General features: G+C 39.5%; 1 pseudogene; it reads left to right on the top strand.

Annotated features, from left to right (window-relative positions):
* Window positions 1-9,329, top strand: part of LOC142440067 (eukaryotic translation initiation factor 5A-2 pseudogene) — a 36,184-nt pseudogene extending 26,855 nt beyond the window's left edge.
* Window positions 9,330-12,347: the final 3,018 nt, after the last annotated feature.

A 12,347-nucleotide genomic window follows, 5' to 3' on the forward strand; every position in this document is an offset into this window, starting at 1 on the left:
GAGAGGGAGGGGAAAAATGAGAAGCTAATACCAAGGGCTCAAGTAGAAAGTAAATGTTCTGAGAATGATGATGGCAACAAATGTACAAATGTGCTTGACACATGGATGGATGGATGGATTGTGATAAAAGCTGTATGAGCCCCTAATAAAATGATTTTAAAAAAAGAAAAACTTGGTTTCAAAGTACACTTTGTGTGATGAACTCAGGAGAGCTTAACATACTTATTGTGCATGAGAAACCACATCAGTTTCCCCCCACTCAATTACATAAACTAAAAAACCCCACAAGTTATTGATGACAGGGGCTTAATTGGAGAGCAAATGTTTTGAGAATGATGAGGGCAATGAGTATAAAAATGTGCTTTATACAATTGATGTATGTATGGACTGTGATAAGAGTTGTATGAGCCCCTAATAACAATAAAATTAAAAAAAATTACGTTGTGTGTTATAAGGATGTGTTCCCACTGAGTTGTATGTATGAGAAACCAATATACAGTTTCTCCCATTGAAGTACTTGACGTCAAAGAGTTCAAATTTTCTGAAAAGAAATTCTCTTGCTTCAGGGCATTCCTAATACATGGTGGGAATGAAGAAAGAAAAGTATAATATATTGCTCCATTCAAGTTTATGAAAATAAAAGAGTTTTACATGATTTTAAAGTACAGTGTGTATTAAAAGCACAGGAAGTTTTGCCAAATATGCTGTCTTGGTGAAAACACTATACAGATAAAGAGTTTGCAGGTTTTTGAAAAAAATCATTTTATTGGGGGTTCTTATCACACTCCATACCATGCCAAGCACATTTATGCCTGATGAGCGCCCCATTTCCCCAGATGAGGGCCACTCTGAACAGGCTATCCGAGGCCAACTGAGGCTCCATGCGTTGCCGTGTTGTTCCTCCCGGGCAGGATTCTGACTTAGAGGCATTCTGCTATCCATAGGTGGTAGTTTGGCCCAGTTGACTCCTCAGCTAAGCAATGTGTGTTTTAAGAAAGGGAAATTTTCCAATACACTATTAATACCAAAACAATACAAAAGTATATATAGGAAAAAAGATTTGACATATTTTTGAAGTGCAATTTGTGTGAAGAGGTGGGAACTTTCCAAATGCATTCTCTGCAGGAGAAAATGATATATATTGCTTTGTAAGTGAGTGGGGATAAACAGGTCTTATACTATTTCAAATCACAAAGGATGGGAACATTTCCAATGCATTGCGTGAATGAGAAAAACAATGTATGGATTCTCCCATTGCAATATATCAAGTAAAAAGAGTTTTACATGTTTTCAAGTAAGTATGTTTGTGTGGCAAGGTCAGCATAGTTCCTGATCCATTTTGTACATAGTAAAATCATGCACAGCTTTCTGATCAGTACACTTTGTGCTACAAGTACAGGAAAACTCCCAATTCAATGGGTGAATGACAACACAATGTACACATGAAATAAACTTACGAGGGGGTACCACCCTATATGGATTATTTTTTCAAAACTAGGTATTTAAATTTTTTACAACACAACCTTATCACCTTCAAAGTAATCTCCATTACTTTTGATACATTTGTCAAGTCTGTGATTCCATTCTTGGAAACGTTTTTTCAAACTCATCTGTTTGGATGGCTGGCAGCATCTTCCTAATTTTTTCTTTACCTCTTCTATGTTGCCAAGTTGCTGTCCTTTCATGTCCCTTTTTATTCACAGAGACAAAAACAAGTCACACAGAGTGAAGTCAGGTGAGTAAGGTGTGTGGAGCAAGAGAAGCATGCTGTTTTTTGTCAAAAACTGGCACACAGAGATGGCTGTGTGAGCAAGTGCATTGTCTAGGTGGCAAAACTAGTCTCCAACCTGCTACAAATCAGACGTTTTTTGGGGTCACATGCTGTTAAACTATCTTTTCAGAGCCTCTAAATAGAAAGCTTGATTAACAGTCTGACTTAGTGGAATGAACTCCAAATGCACTATAATACATCAAAAAAACAAATAAGCATATTTTTTGGGGTACCCTCGTATTTACACTGTTTGACAAGGCACTTCTTGTGATGAAGTAGTTAAAGCTTACAATATTTTTAGTGCACCAGAAATACATATTAGTTTGTCCCATCCAACTACATAAAGTCAAAACAATTTTTTATAAGCTATTTACTTATAAGTGTGTGATAAAGATTAGGATGTTCCCAATGTGATGTGTGAATGAGAAATTAACATACAGTTTCTGCTACTTTAATATTTAAATCAAAGTGCTTAAAATTTTCTCAAACTACTCTTTGTCTTATCTTGATGGGATCAATCCTAGTATAAAGTATGAATGAGAAAACAAAATACATATTTCTCCATTAAAGGACATGGTTTCAAAGTACACTGTCTATTATAAAGACCAGAAAGCTCACAAGCAACATGGACCTACCCTGATGCCACCAGACCTCTAAAGCCAGAGCAACCACACAGAGACCCCTGCCAGCACTGAGACGCTTATAACGCCACTGGATCCGAAGACTTTCTACCCACTGGCCTGTGATCATCCTGCATTCAGTATTATTGCATGTAAGGACTAAAGATTGATATCAGACATATGGGCTAATATCAGACTTATAAATTTGATCTGGACTGGGCTGGGATGTTTTCTCAATGTTCAATTGCTCTTGTATATAAATCTCTTTTTTCTACACATATGTGTGTCCATGGGTTTGTTTTTCTAGTCTACCCAGACTAATATACATCCCAATAGGCCAAGCACTAGGCCTTGTCCTATCTCAACTCTTAACCCAAGTCTTAATTTTCACTCTAACTGAAACCTTAATGTCTAACATGAATTTAAATACTAACTTAATCCTAGATTTAATCCTAGTCTTAACCCCAACACTAGAATAAACTTTAGGCATCGTCCTATCACATTTCTAACTCTTTTTTTAAAAAGATCATTTTATTGGGGCTGTTACAGGCTCTTTTAACAATCCATACATCAATTGTGTCAAGCATATTTGTACATATGTTGCCATCATTTTTCTGAATATTTACTTTCTATTCAAGCCCTTGGTATCAGCTCCTTTCCCCCCCTCCTTCTCCCAACACCAACCTTGGCCATAAACATAAGTCCTAACCCTTACCATTACCCTAACAATAGACCAAGTCTATGCAAAACCCAAGTCCAATTTCAAACCCTAATCTTAATTCCTAACATTAACATTAAACCTAACCCCAACCTAATCTGATAATCCCCAAACCTTAAGTCTGATAATGGATTAATTGAGCCCCAATCTTCTAACACTACCTCATAATCCATAGTACCATGTCCAACCCTAACACGATACCAAGCCCTCTGCCTACACTCAGGTTAACCTCCAACGTTACCCCAACCCATCATTTAATTTTAATTTTAACACAATCATTAATCTTAACCATAATATAAATTTAAACCGAATCCCAACTTCTAACCCACAAATGCTAGCTCTAACCCTACAACTAACCCTAATTTTAACATTAGACTAAACTCCAGGCCTTTTTAAAATTTAGCCCCTAATCCCTGAAACTAACCCAAACCCTAAACCTAACCCTAATTTTAACACTAGTGCTAGATTAAGCCCTAGACCTACACTTAGTCCGATCCCTAAAATAACCCAACACTAAGACAAATCCTAAATCCAAACAAAACTCTAACAGTGTAACAATCCTAGGGCTTGAATTTGTTCAACTACTAGTCCTAATCTTAATCCCAATCCATATCTCTAAACCTAACACTAGACTAAGTCTTAAAACTTTCTAATCTCTATCTCTAACCCTATCCTAATCTAACCCTAACCCTAACCACTAATCCTAACCCTAAACCTAATCCTAACAATAGACTTAGGTTTAAGATTGCACAGCTCAATTTCTCACTGTAAACCTATATCTAACCCAAACATCACACTAGATCAAGTTATACACCTAGCCATAGGACAACACCGAACTCTAACAGTAAACTCTTAACACAAACCCTAAGCACAATGCTAAACCTATCATTCACATAAATTAGAAACCCTACCTCTAACCCTAACCATAACACTTGACCAAGCCCTAGGCTTAGTCCAATGAATCCCCTACCTCCAGGTCTACAACCAACCTTATTTCCTGCCTTAATTTAACCTCTAACCCTAACCCTAATACTATCCCAAGCTCTAGGCAGAGGCCTCATCCTAACAAAAACTCCTAATCCTAACAGGAGACCAAGCAAAATCATTAATCTTCTTTTAATCCTAAATTTAACTTCAACCCTAAAACTCTTAACCCTAATCATAATAAAAATAAATCCTAACCCTAGCTCCTAACCCGCAAATGTTAACCCTAACACCATGACTAATCATAACTTTATCCCTAACCCTTTTCTTAAACCTAAATATAATTTTAACCATAACCAAATTTGTAGCCCCTAAATCATAAATTTAACTTTAATAGAGCAAGGTCTACCTTCAACTCCAAAATCTAAATACTAATACTAACCTGACTACTAACCCTAAACCTAACTATTACATCAGAGCAGTGGTTCTCAACCTGTGAGTAGCAACCTCTTTGGGGGGTCGAATGACCCTTTTATAGGGGTCTCCCAATTCTTAATAGTAGCAAAATTATAGTTATGAAGTTGCAGCAATGAAAATAATTTTATGGTTGGGGGTCACCACAACATGAGGAACTGGATTAAAGGGTTGTGGCCTTAGGAAGATTGAGAACCACTGCATTAGAGTAAACCGTAGGTCAAATTTTGGCCAATCCAAAGCCATATCCCTAATTTTAGCCCTAACCCACACCCTAACACTAACCTTAAGACTAACTCTTTCACTAGCTCTAGTCCAAACCCTAGTCCTGAACCTAACCATAAAACTAACTCCTAACCTCTAATCCTACCTCTCAACCTAACACTGTACCACATCCTAGGTTTAGCCCTGGTCCAAATTGTAACCCTAACCCTACACCAATTCCTAAAATACAACTCCTAGTCCCATTCTAAATCCAAACTGTCAACTTAACACTAGCTCAAATCCTTGACATAGCCGTAGTCCAATTTCTAACCCTAATCTCAACACCCATAACCCTGAGCCCAATGCCTAATCAGTATCCCCAAATCTCCAACTGACCTCAAGCCTAAACTTAGCAGGAGACAAGTTCTATGCCTTTCCCAAGCCAAAGCCCTAACCCAAATCCAAACCTTAACTCTCACTCTAACTCTCACCTTAACTTCTAACACTAACCTAAAGTATAACCCCTATCCTGACCCTAACCCTAATCCTAACCATTACCAATGCCCTAACACTAGACCGCACACTAGATGTAGTCCAAGTTCAAATCCTAACTCAAATACTTAAACCCACCACGGAACCCTAATCCTAAACCTAACCCAAACTGTAGACTAATGTCTAGTCTGTCTCTAGTCCAACCCCTAACTGTAACACAACTCAAAACCCTAACTGGAACCCAAAGACTATATGAAGTACTAGGCCTAGCTGTAATTCAAACCCTAATCTAACCCTGGCCCTTTACCTCTAAACCTTACTCTAACCTCAAAACTAAACCCATCACTAGACCAAATTTTAGGCCTAGTTCTTGCCCTCTCCCTAACCCTATCTTTAACCCTAACCCTAACCCTAAACTAAGCCTTAAGACTAACTCAACCCAAACATCTAATTCTAAACCTAGACCTGACATTAACATCTTACCCTCACTCTAATCCTGACACCGCACAAAGTCTAAATCCAGGACCAGAACATTCCCAAATAGTGTTCAGATCCTTCCACTCAAGTAAGTACATGAAGGCAAGGGACTTTTCCATGGTCTCAAAAAAATACTTGGAAGTTTCCAATATACCTTGTGAATGACAAACAATATGCAGATCTCCCATTCAAGTACATAAAGAAAAAAGAGTTTATATATTTTCTAATTATGCTTTGGGTGACAAGGGCAGGGACATTCCTAATATATCTGTACATGCTAAAACAATATACAGTTCCTCCCTCAGACGTTAAGGGAGGAAAAAGGGTTTTATCCCATTTTAAAGTACATATGACAGAAAGGTCTTGCTTCAATGTGCAAGTGAGAAATTAAGTGCAGGTCCTACCACTGAAGTACATCAGGTATAAAAAGTTTTACATTTTCCAGTATAATTTGTGTGGTCAGTATATTGTGTGAATGAGAATACAGTTTACAGATTCTACCACTGAAATACAGCAGTACAAAGATTTTTACACGTTTTCAAATAGTCTGTGTGACAATGATGGGAACATTGCCAATAAACTGGGTAATTAGAAAAGACATGTACACTGTCTCTCATTCAAATACTTTAATTCAAATTGATTGAGTGCTCTTTCATACCAATTAAGATTTATGGAGCAATTAGTCCACCAGTCATGGTACTATGTGTTTCTGTGTGTCATTTAAACACAAGTTCCAACAATCACTACCCCATAGGTCCTAAGTCCTAGACTACACGCATTTCTACCTCATTGCAAACATCTGCGTGAGGGTGGCCATAATTACACAACTCCAGTAAATACTCATGATCGTCTGCCTCAAATCAGTCCCTGCTGTGTGTGGATAAAGCCCCCAACTCACAGTGACTCTCTGAACAGGGGAACACAATGCCGCCTGGTCCTGCACCATCCCCATGATTAGTTGCAAATTAGACCAGTGTGGTCCATGAAGTTTTCGTTGGTTGATTTTCTAAAGAAGATTGCTAGGCCTTTCTTCCTAATTTGTCTTAGTCTGGACACTCTCCTGAGACTTATTCTGCGTTATATTAGCACACAAATCCAAAACACAAGTCTCTACTGACAGACACGTGAGTATACATGGGGTACGTCTAACTACTCCCACTGTCCATCCCCACCCAGTATAATATAATATAAAACGAAAACCAAACTCACTACCATCGAGTCGCAACCCCATAGGACAGCGTAGAACTGCCCCTGCCAGTGTCCGAGACTGTAGCTCTTTAAAGGCCTGTCTTACTCCCATGCAGTGGCTGGTGGTTTTGAACTTCAGACCTTGGGATAGCAGCTCAATGTGTAACCACTGTCACCAGAGAGAGCTCCTAAGATTATATAAACGCCCACTTTTCTTTTTCATACTCTTTACTGAGGCTTTAAGCTCCAAGGAGAGCAGAGTTTACATGTTTTTTCAACCTCAAATTCTTTGTTGCCATTAGGTGCTATCAAGTCGGTTTGGAGTCAGTGGCTAGACAGAATGAAATACTGCTCTGCTATCACCGTAATTGTTAGTGTCTGGGCTCATTGTCACAGCCACTTTGTCAATCTATCTGACTGAGGGTCTTCCCCTTTTTTTGTTGCCCGTTTACCCACTTTTAGTGTTTTTTTTCCTAAAGTTGTTTCAGTCTTTAATATTTTCTGCTTTCTTCTTTTATTTTAAATCATTTTACTGGGGGCTCGTACAACCCATCACCATCCATCCATCCATTGTGTCAAGCACATTTGTACATTTGTTGCCATCATCATTCTCAAAACATTTGCTTTCTACCTGAGGCCTTGATATCAGCTCAAGTCTATAGTGTTTTACATGCATCAGCTGTTCAATGTTTCTTGGCTTTCAGGTGCATTTTGTTTCTCTCGTTTTGTGTAGCTGAGTTACTTCTGACCCCAACCTCCCTCTAGGACAGAGTAGAAAGGCCCCATTGGATTTCCGAGGCTGCAAACTTCACAGAAGTAGGTTTCACAGATTTTTCCTGCAGAGAAACATTTATGTAAATCCAACCAAGGAAGAAAATGGAAATTGGTAACTTTGGCCTCTAGATGTCCTACAACATTTAATAGTCAACAGAAAACTCCCTGCTTGTTAGTATAAAATCCACTTGGCTTTTCATATGAAAGTAACTTTTGTACTAACATAATCTTGAGTCATAGCTATTTAAAATGTTATTGACCAAGTTTTTGGTATTAATATAAACTTTAAATTACTTATTTATATGGGAAGAGAGACTGCCGGGGAATAATGCACAAATAATTAGCTGCTGACTTTGGAATACATAGTGTAATCCGTTCCCAAATTAAAAAAACACTTTGCCTTGTGACATGGGTGAACGTTTACAGAGCAAATCGTTTCCCCTTCAAGAATTCCGACACATTTTGTTCCATGTCATTGAAGCTATCCCTGAAAGGTAGCATCACCTGTTCTACTTCCTCAGGGTTACCTTTTCCTTTCCTCGCCTTTCCTAAGCCCTGTGCCCTCTGCTCTTTGTCCCGGAGCAGATGCTGCCCTTTTGGTGGTGGGTGACTGATAGCGTCAAGGGATGACAGCCCTTATTGTTCCGCTTAGAGCCCTACCTTCCGCGTGGCTCCAAACAGCGGTGACGCCGCATTTACTTCCAGATCTGCTGGGTGACTAAGGGCCACCGTCTCAGGGGGTTCAATTTTTTCTTTCTTTTAAAAAAATAACGTTTTGTTGTGTTCTTGGTGAAGGATTACATAGCACTCTAGTTTCCTATTCAACAATTTCTACACAAATTATTCAGTGATGTTAGTTAATTCTCTATATTGAGTGAACATTCCCCTTAGCCCCACACTCGTTGTAACTAGATTCAGTTTCACGGCCCCTGATATTGTCTTTTTTTAAAAAAAGTAATTGTTTATCTGTTAGTTTCACATAAATGATTTTGAAGGAGCGCCGTACTTACAGGTGATAGTCATTTCACGAACCGAACAGATTTTAGTTACAGACCGACGTCGGGGGCTAGTTTTCATTCAAGGTATGAAGAGTTACCACGGCCACGGCCACGGCCACGGTCGCGGCAGCTGCGGGCGAAAGGCGCGGTGTTCCGGCTAACGGTTCTCTGGGGAAAAGCTGCTCCCTGCCCAGCCCACCAGGGCGGATGAAATTGACTTCACACGTGGAGATGCCGCGGCGACCTGCACTTACGCTCGGCAGTGGTCGGCCCTGCGCAGAAACCGGCTCGTGGGGCTCAAAGCACGACCATGCCAATCAGTGGAGACGGGGGCTTCCCAACCTGGAAGGCATGGTCGTGCCAAGGCTCACCCTGCTGGAACGGATCTTTTCACGGGCAACAAGGATGAAGATAGTTGCCTTTCTCCTCACAACATGAACGCTCCAAATATTAAAAGAAATGATTATTCCAATCATAAAAAAAGAAATGATTATCAACTGATATGCATTCAGGATGGTTCCCTTTCCCTGCCGACAGAAACTGGTGAAGTTCGTGAGGATCTTAAATTGCCGGAAGGTGAACTAGGCGAAGAAATAGAAGGAAAATACAATGCAGGTGAAGATGGACAGGTGTCTGTCATGGGGGCAATGAGGGAAGAGCACGCTGTAGCCATACAGCCCGGCCAATAAGTGGAGTCGTCAGCCTGAGCAGCTGTTCGGTCTGGACCCACTGCAGAGCTCAGGTTGGTTCTGAGTGGTCACCAAACTACGCCTTCATCAGCAACCTCGTTTCCTTTTCGTTGTTTTGAGATTGTGCTGGGTTAGTTTTTCGAGGGAACTGGCAATTTAACAAATGAATCAAGATGTAACATTCTTTTGATTTTAATTTCACTAACATTCCTGTGCTTTTCAGTGTGGGTCCAAGAAAAAATAAGGTCGCTTTACGAGATGTGCTTCCTCTGAGTGAATCATTCCTGAGTTTTGTTAAATGATAAACCAGGCGTTCAAATCCAACAATGTAGTATCTGTGGGTCGCGACCCCTTTGGGGGGGGTCTAAAGACCCTTTCACAGGGGTCACCTACCACCATCGGAAAACACATAAATATTTCACAATATATAATTACATGTTGCTTTGTGATTAATCACTATGCTTTAATTATGTTCAATTTGTAATAATTAAAATACATCCTGCATATCAGATATTTACATAATGATTCATAACAGTAGCAAAATTAATGTTATGAAGTAGTAATGAAAATAGTTTTATGGTTGGGGGGTCACCACAGCATAAGGAACTATATGAAAGGGTGGCAGCATTAGGAAGGGTGAGAACCACGGATTTACTGGTATTGATGTAGCACATGCATACAGGTTGAATTGTTCTAGATTAACTTGAGACATTTTCACAGACTAGGTTTATGAATTGAAATGATCACATCGTCACTCTGAGTGGCAAGCACTAATTCTTGAGATAAAAATCATGTTTTCCAAAACTTGTCAGCGGCCTTGGTGGTCAGGTGCTGGTTAACCACCTGCTTACATCTGTTAGGCTCTTCGTCAGATTGCTGGCAGAATGAATGCAATGGTCTTGTTACTTCCTGCTGATGGTTGACAGGCAGTGGAGGGCCACTGCACTATTGGGGACTGTCAGCAAGTTACATTGTAAACAAGACACAGAACAGGCCAAAGGCATTGGGAAAGCTGTGCCTCTTCATGTGAGGCCTTTGTTAACAGCGTGGAAAATAGAAAGTTGCTTTTTGTACGTGCTTCTCACTTTTCCATTTCTTTTGCTTTATGTTTTACTGGCATATAACTTGTGTAACGTACAATTCAATGGTTTACAGCTATTTAAACGAGATTTGCAGCTTTCTAGCTATTTTTTAAGTAGATATTTTGGCATTAAAATATTTGTCAGACAAAACCTGGAAAAAGAAAAAAAGAGTTATCTCAGGAGAATTGTCTCCAATAGTCCTCTGGTCTCAAACTGTGTGTGTGTTTTTTAAGTTAGTTTATTTTAGGCATGTGAGCTTCTGCTGCACAATTTTCTCCCAGTGTATCAGAGTCCATCTATAAATATATATTTGTTGTCTGGTTGTCATTAGCATTATGAGACAAAATCAGTGAGGCGCAGTAAGCAAGCCATCTGGGAGTAAGGGTTCATTAGGCAAAAATTTGATGAGACCATCTTCAATTTAGGCTTCTCAGTAGATCGATTGTTTTGGGAAAGAGCAATAGCCGACTTCCTCTGACACCATACCTCCTCTCACTGCGCCAATGTTCACATCTCAGTTCAGCCACCTGCAAGATGTCCAGGACCTCCCTGTATTCATTCTGATGGCTCTTATAATAAGTTCTTTGACTTCAGTGGCTTAAAACAAATATGGCAATTTGTAGGAGTTATAGTCTGTATAGCCACTGTGAGCACTGAATTAGCAAATACTAACCCATTGTTCCTAGACTTAGGTTCCTTATGTTTTTGTCAAGAGATCATTATGTACCTTTGTTTCATGTGTGTCTTGATGAAAAGACACATTATTTAATATCTATTGTTGATTCATTACAACTGAACTCACACACCGCAGTACTATAACTTATGACTGAACTAAAGGTCTATGCATTTATTCTGTTCCCTGCTTGGGGGCCATTTGAAATATCCACATTACCAACAAAAAAGAACTGCAAAACACGTGTTACAAAACAGCTCTCCAAACGGATCCCAGTTAACAGTTTTAGAGAAGAAAGACAATGACGGAATGTCACCTTGCTCCGCAACTGGGAATGTCTAAAGAGGCAAATTCAATTTTTTTTACTGCTCTGTTGCACATTCCCATGGTTGACTGCAAACATGCTGGGAATATTGATTTTGGGGTCATCATTAAATTTCACAAAATAGATGAGTTCACAAAATGAAATCCATGAATAATGAGAATTGACTTTATACGTAGTTCTCTTACAGTTTCAGAAGTTGGAAACCTGTGATGGGCCGTATTGGGCTAAATTCAAAGTGTCATCAAACCCACATTCTTTTTTGAGAGATTTGGAAAGAATCTGTTTTCTTGTCTTTTTCATTTTCCAGATTCCTTGGTTCAAGGCTTTCTTTCATCCTCCAAACCTGTAATTCCACCATTCCACTCTATGACCTCAGCATCCATGGTCACAACTCCTTTTTTGACTCTTCTGCCTCCTCCTTCTCAGAAATGCAAATGATTAATCTACCTAGAGGCACCTTGGAAGAAAGGCCTGGCTACCTGCTGTGAAAACTCAATAGACCACATTTCTACTCTGACACACCTGGGGTCTCCATGAGCTAGAAGAAACTCTACCACATTTTGCTAGGTTTGGTTTTGGGATATTACACTGGGAAGCAGTAGTGACTAGTGGTAGAATTCTTGCCTTCTTTGAGAAAGACCTGGCTTCAATGCCAAGACAATGCAACTCTTATGCAGTCAATGTCCACCTGTCCAAGGTGGTAGGATATTATGCTGTTGAACAGGTTTCAGGGTACCTTGTGGCCTAAGATGGGATAGTAAGAAAGGTGTGGCAATTATCTTTCAAAAAACAATGAAAAATGGATTGTAATGATCTGATTTGCAACCAATCGTGGGGATGATGCAGGATGGGGCAGAGTTTTATTTCATTTAGCATCGAGCCATCATGAGTTGGGGGCTTCTAACAACAAAATGATTACATTGAGTCTACTCAGATGA

This window comes from Tenrec ecaudatus, chromosome 1, assembly GCF_050624435.1.
Source record: "Tenrec ecaudatus isolate mTenEca1 chromosome 1, mTenEca1.hap1, whole genome shotgun sequence".
NCBI lineage: Eukaryota > Metazoa > Chordata > Mammalia > Afrosoricida > Tenrecidae > Tenrec > Tenrec ecaudatus.